This window comes from Trachypithecus francoisi, unplaced genomic scaffold (genome assembly GCF_009764315.1).
Source record: "Trachypithecus francoisi isolate TF-2019V2 unplaced genomic scaffold, Tfra_2.0 Lachesis_group21, whole genome shotgun sequence".
NCBI classification, from domain to species: domain Eukaryota; kingdom Metazoa; phylum Chordata; class Mammalia; order Primates; family Cercopithecidae; genus Trachypithecus; species Trachypithecus francoisi.
The window spans coordinates 31042404-31049359 of NW_022681467.1; positions in this window are offsets into that span (position 1 = coordinate 31042404).

The window sequence follows — 6956 nt, forward strand, 5'->3', positions numbered from 1 at the left end:
CTGACTAGAAGAACTGTAGAACTTCCAGGGGCTGAGGAAGGGAGGCAGGAACTGGCCCTTGAAGGATGGAGTGGAGTCGAAGGTGTTGCCAAGCACACAGTGAGAAGACTGGTCTGACTGTGGCAGCGGGTTGGGGCTGAGCTTGGGTGGGTTAATGGGGGAGATTATGGAGGATTAAAAGAAGTTCTGGGGCCTCAAAAACACACTGTTGACCTTTAGCTAAAGTCAGAGTCTCTGAGTTCAGAACCTCCACATGGCCTCATTCCTCTTCTACTCTGGGTGAATGTCCTTGAGATGTCCCTTCCTGGGTATATCAGCTGGAACTGATCTGGCCCCCTGTAGTCTAGCCATGTGTCAAGCCAATCAGAAGGATGGACTATGGCAGAACTTCTCACCATGGGCTGGTCCTAGTAGAGGCTGGACAGAACCCAGCTCACAGGCTTAAGACCTAGTGCTGGCAACCTCCTCAAAGCCTCAAAATTGTTTTATTTTTTTAAGAGACAAGGTTTTGTCCTGTCTTCCAAACTGGAGTGCAGTGGCACAATCACGTCTTACTGCAGCCTGAAACTCCTGGGCTCAAGTGATCCTCCCACCTCAACCTCTCAAAGTGCTGAGATTATAGGTGTGAGCCACCATGCCCAACTGGAACAGTTTTCTTTAAAGAAGCAGGCCACTACCTTCCTCTGGCACTCCCACCATAATCTGGAATTCCTCTTCACTAAGCCTGGGGATGGAACTGAGACCTAGCTAAGAATCTGGGGGGATAAGAATAGCACCCACTCACCCAGACCTCCTAATTTGGAGCTCAGCCCCATTATGTCTCGTTGCACCACACAGAGTAGAAATAGGCTTGTTCACAGGGGCTAGAGTTTTGTTCCAGAAACCCACACGTGCAGCTCAGCAACAGATGCTTAGTGAAAACTTCTGAAACCCCAGAAACGGATCTGGGACCCCAGAAATGCTGTCCTGGTCCCTCCTTCCAGTCAGATTCCCGGTAACTCAAAATCCTTACCTAGCCTTTAGGCCTCGCCTTTCCTTTCCCTTTCTCTTTCCCTTTCCCTTTCCCTTTCCTTCCTTTCCCTTCTTCCTTTCCCTTCTTCCTTTCCCTTCCCTTCCTTTCCCTTCTTCCTTTCCCTCCCCTCCCCTCCCCTTCCCTCCCTTCGTCTTCCCTTCCCTTCATCTTCCCTTCGTCTTCCCTTCCCTTCGTCTTCCCTTCCCTTCGTCTTCCCTTCCCTTCGTCTTCCCTTGCCTTTGTCTTCCCTTTGTCTTCCCTTCCCTTTTTCTTCCCTTTTTCTTCCCTTTTTCTTCCCTTCCCTTTTTCTTCCCTTCCCTTCCCTTTTTCTTCCCTTCTCTTCCCTTCCCTTCCCTTTTTCTTCCCTTTTTCTTCCCTTTTTCTTCCCTTCCCTTTTTCTTCCCTTCCCTTTTTCTTCCCTTTTTCTTCCCTTCCCTTTTTCTTCCCTTCCCTTCCCCTCCCTTTTTCTTCCCTTCCCTTCCCTTTTTCTTCCTTTTTTCTTCCCTTCCCTTCCCTTTTTCTTCCTTCTCTTTCTTTCTTTTTTTTTTTTTTTTTTTTTGAGACAGAGTTTTGCTCTTGTTGCCCAGGCTGGAGTGCATTGATGTAATCTTGGCTCACTGGTGGCAACCTCCACCTCCTGCCTCAGCCTCCCGAGTAGCTGGGATTACAGATGTGCCACCATGCCTGGCTAATTTTGTATTTTTAGTAGAGACAGGGTTTCTCCATGTTGGTCAGGCTGGTCTTGAACTCCCGACCTCAGATGATCCACCCACCTTGGCCTCCCAAAGTGTTGAGATTACAGGGGTGAGCCACCGCACCCGGCCCCTTTAGGCCATTTCTATGCTAGGGGTTGTCAGAGACAAACAAGACTTCTCTTGGTTGTTCACTTGTTACGTCCTCCAGCCCTGGTTCTCAGGCTCGGGCTGACAGAGGGTCCCTGTGTTTTACCTTCGAGTTTCTTATCAGCATCATTTTCTGTAGGTCACGAGCCAGGTCCTCAGGCCCCGCATACCTTCTGGGCCTCAGAGAGGTTCTAGCAGCTGAAAGACATCTTAGAGGCTGCCAAGCAGGGTCTTTATTCAGGACTAGACTAATCTGTATTTGCTCTTTTTCCATCCAACCTTCAAGAGCCCCCAGCTCCATTATAGACCTCGGCCTAGGGTCTTCCCCTCACCAGATATTCAGAGCAGGGTTGGCCTTCAGTTCAAGTGTAGACCGTGCTCTTGCCCTCATACTCGAGCTTGTGGACGATCTTCCACTCCAGCTTTCTAAAGTACACTTTCCTTGCCCAGTAGCAGGATTGCCTCTGTGGAGTATTCCACCAATAATGGTGACAACTGCTGTTTTCATCAGCTCCAGACCCAAAGAGACCTGAAGTGGGGAAGAGTGAAGGAAGGAATATGTGTTATCGAGGGGGGACCCAACTTTGCCTAAGGGCATGAGGCCAGAGCCTCCTTTCCTGACCTTGTCACATGTGGCAGGGCATAACCAGAATGGTGAATCCAGCAGATGGGAGGAGTCCCTGGTAGTCCAGCCAGTTCTTGTGGATGTACTTGAGGAAGGTGTAATTGGTCGCCAGAACATGCAGGGAGTAGAGGTTAGAGCTCAGCCACAGAGGTTATCTTCTTGCAGAAAACTTTCCCCCTTCCTAATCTTGTCTGCTTTGATAGAAGCTAGTACTGGCTGGAAAGGCCTGAAAGCAGAAGGGGACAAGAGTCGTTAGAGACTGGGCAATGTTCTTGTTCCTGGGGAGTGCTGGGATCTGGTGGGTGCTGCCCCTGTTCTCTCAAGGATCCCGCGTGCTTTGTGTGTTAGAGCAGTGACCATCACCTCCCAACCCAATGACCTTTGCTCCTCTGCTTTCCACGTGGGACTACCAGCACTCTGAAGGCAGAAAAACTGCCTGGCATGAATGTACCCATTAAAAAAGGAGAAGCTAGTGGTGTATGTTGGGGTAAGGAGGGTGGGGAGTGTACAGTTACAGGCTGCACAGGGAGGGCAAGATCAGTGTTGGCACCAAAGTGCCAAAGGCTGTCTGCGCCAGGTCTGGGGTCCCCACTGGTCATACTGCCGGATAAAACCATTGCAGTCCACACTAGGTCTGGAGGCTTAGACACCCACAGCATGTGGGTGTTCTCATGCAGGCCATGAGTATTTGGGGTGCTTTAAATGCAGGGGGGTTCTATTGTCCACATTATTCTCAAAGCCCAGAATAGTCCCTGTTTCATTCTACAGAGATAGGAAGGCACTGGGGCTCACAGAGTGGTGCTGCTTCCCACCCTCGCCCTCCTGCCCCCACCTGAGCACAGTGTGGTGCTCAGTGATGGTTATCCTATGTTCCAAATATGCATGACCCAGGACTGGCACAGTCGGAGCTCGGGGTCTAGCTGTGATGTGGGGATCAGTTGGAGTAGCTTCTTGACCAGCCGGAATTGGGTTGGGTGTCCTAGCATTGCTGCCTATGGAGAACAACACAGACTGCTTATCACTCACCCCTGGTTCCAGTACCAAGGAAAGGCTGGAGCTATTGGAGCTAGAGGCCCAGCAGAGGAAGGGATCAAGGAGAGGATGCAGCCCAGAGCCCAGGACCGAGCATCCACCGGCCTCTGGAGATGGGGTGGTCTCCAGTCACTTCAGGGCTTCAGGGCCCATCTGAAGTGCGGATCAAACCAGGCAGACACCCTTCTGGTGAAGGCAGGCTTTGCAGATGCAGGACTGAATTGAGCAGCCACAGGACCTCCGTGGCTCTGGGGCCAGTGGCAGAACTTCTAGAAGTACCTATGGGGTAGGAAACCCCAGCCACAAAAGCAGCGAGGTGACCTCCAGGCCTGAGGCTTTGCCTGCAGCCCTCATCTCAGTCCATGGGACAGATCCCTGGTTTTTTTAGTTTGGCCTTGGGGCAGATGACACCTTCAGCTGTCCAGCCTGCAATACCTCACCTCCTGCCTTCTGCCCCACTACCCTGCAGAGCAGAGGAATGGGGCCAGGGGCAGGGAAGAGGAAGAAGCAAGAGCTGCCAGTGTGCTCCAAACCAAGAGACCCCTCCACATGATTCTGGGCACAACTGAGGAGGGGTGCAAGTTCAACTCTGCTCACCACACTTAAGAAGCAGGCAAGGGAGGAGGAAAGGCAAAAACATGGAGTCCTGAGGCCCTTTTACTCCCTCTACCCTGTTGGAGGTGAGGATGAGAGGTGAGACTTTGTTGGACTGTGCTCCTGGCCAGTTGATCTCACCCAAATCATTACATCAGTAGCCTGGTCACAGGGTGGACACTCTGACCTCTTAGCCTTTCGTTGCCAATGCTACCAGCCCTATATATGCCCTTATGGGGCCTGATCTTGACTCAGCTAGGCGGGCTTGGAGGTAAAATATTGAATGGGTCGGGGTAGGAGGAGAGATGAGTCTCTGCCAAGGCTGTGTGATGGGTCATTTGAGAGAGTGAGTATTCCCTATTCCCAGCACATGGCCATTTATTTAGAGCCAGGGAGGGGGACAAGAATTCTTTTTTTTTTTTTTTGTTGAGACGGAGTCTCGCTCTGTCGCCCAGGCTGGAGTGCAGTGGCCGGATCTCAGCTCACTGCAAGCTCCGCCTCCCGGGTTTACACCATTCTCTTGCCTCAGCCTCCCGAGTAGCTGGGACTACAGGCGCCCGCCATCTCGCCCGGCTAATTTTTTTTGTATTTTTTTAGTAGAGACGGGGTTTCACCGTGTTAGCCAGGATGGTCTCGATCTCCTGACCTCATGATCCGCCCGTCTCGGCCTCCCAAAGTGCTGGGATTACAGGCTTGAGCCACCGCGCCCGGCCAAGAATTCTTAATCAAATGTGATTCTTCCTTAATTACTACTAGTTGTTCAGGTGAGGGAATCAGGGAAGGCTGTTACGCAGTGCCAGATTAATAATCCACACGTTGCCCCTGCACCTCCTGTCCTGGTTTCCTATCAAAGCCTCTCCTGTATCTGTGAACATTCCAGCCCCGCAGGTCAGATTGCTGGCCAGGAGTAGTCTCACATTCTAGCTGACTGATAACCTTGGCTTCTGCTGTTGCATGTGGTTTGATGACTCATGCTGGAGCCTTTGGCTATAACTCTCTTCCCTGTATAAGGGCCATCTCTGAAGTTTGTCTGCCCAACTCCATTACCTGGTGAATGAGATTGGCTGGCTGCTGCTCCTGCCCCAGCTATTCAGTCATTTGGCAAATACTCATTTAAACAAAGCTCCACAAGGAGCTCCGAGAAGGAGCTCACCTCTAGGTACACAGAACCTGGACACAGATGAAAGTTTGCAGAATGACCCAGTTGTGCAGAGGAGACCCACTGGCTGCTCTCAGTGAGGCCAGGGAGAGTCAAACAGAGCATCTTGGACAAAGAGAGGACTTGAAGGCCCTTTCAAAGTGTTTGTCAAGTCAGTTGGATGCACAGGATGTGTGGAGTCGAGGGGTACCTCTAGGAGCAATGGCAGGTGTTATCAGTTCATTCAGGTTAGACCTCTGAGCAGACAGTAGAAACGTCAGCCACAGGTGAGCATAAGCTCATACCCCCCATTGAAGGCTGTAGTCTTTTTTTTTTTTTTTTTTTGAGACGGAGTCTCGCTTTGTCGCCCAGGCTGGACTGCAGTGGCCGGATCTCAGTTCACTGCAAGCTCCGCCTCCTGGGTTTTTTACGCCATTCTCCTGCCTCAGCCTCCCGAGTAGCTGGGACTACAGGTGGCCGCCACCTCGCCCGGCTAGTTTTTTGTATTTTTTAATAGAGACGGGGTTTCACCATGGATGGTCTTGATCTCCTGACCTTGTGATCCACCCGTCTCGACCTCCCAAAGTGCTGGGATTACAGGCTTGAGCCACTGCGCCCGGCCTGAAGGCTATATTCTTGTCCCACAGGGCAGAGCACATGGCAAGTGGCACACTGACTCAGATACCAGGCACTGGGAAAAGTGGGAAACCATGGTCACAGACTCTACATCCCCCTGCCCTGTTGGCCTCCATCCCTTCCTCAACCGTCCGCAGAACACCTTCCAGCACATTAGCTGCTGCCTCCCTCTGGACCTATTCAGTCCTCAAGGGTGCCCTGCTAAAGGCTGGGCTGAAGGCTAAGAGGAGAGGTGGCATTCAATGTGTCCTGTGGCCTCCCTTGGGTTGATGAAGGGGTTGATGCCCAATAGAGTCCTTCATCTTGGCATTCAGCCCAGGGGACAGCTGCCAAGGGAAGGCTTGGCAATCAAGGGCGATGGAGATAAGAATGAAAAGGGGCACCACCCTGTGCCAAGGCTGGCATGGTGTATATCTGAAAGAGAAGCTGCCTATTCACAGCGTAGGGTTGTCAAGCTGGAGGCAGGGAGAGAAAAGCAAGAGCTTTTTGGTTCCTCTTAAGGATAGAATCTATAGGAAAACGTTGTAATCGGGTTAAAAATAAATTTCCCATCCATCCAGACTTTTTTCTTTGGTAGACTTTCTTGTCGTCTATTTAAAATGAAACAAGTGCATGTACGTGGTTAAGAAATTTTAGCTAGGAATGATGGCGCGTGCCTGTAGTCCCAGATACTTGGGGGGCTGAGGCAGGAGGATTGCTCGAACCTCAAAGGTCAAGGCTGCAGTGAGTCCAGATCATGCCACTGCACTCCAGCCTGAGTGATGAAGTGAGACCCTGTCTCAAAAAAAAAAAAAATTAAATTAAACAGTGCCAGGCTTGGGGGCTTATGCCTGTAATCCCAGCACTTTGGGAGGCCTAGGCAGGCAGATTGCTTGGGCTCAGGAGTTCAAGACCACCCTGGGCAAAAAATATAAAAATTAGCTTGGTGTGATGATGTGCCTGTAGTCCCAGCTACTCGGGAGGCTGACCTGAGCCCAGGGAGGTCGAGGTTGCAGTGAGCCATGATCATGCCACTGCACTCACTCCAGCCTGGGCAACAGAGCAAGACTGTCTCAAAATAAAAAAGGAACTTAAATG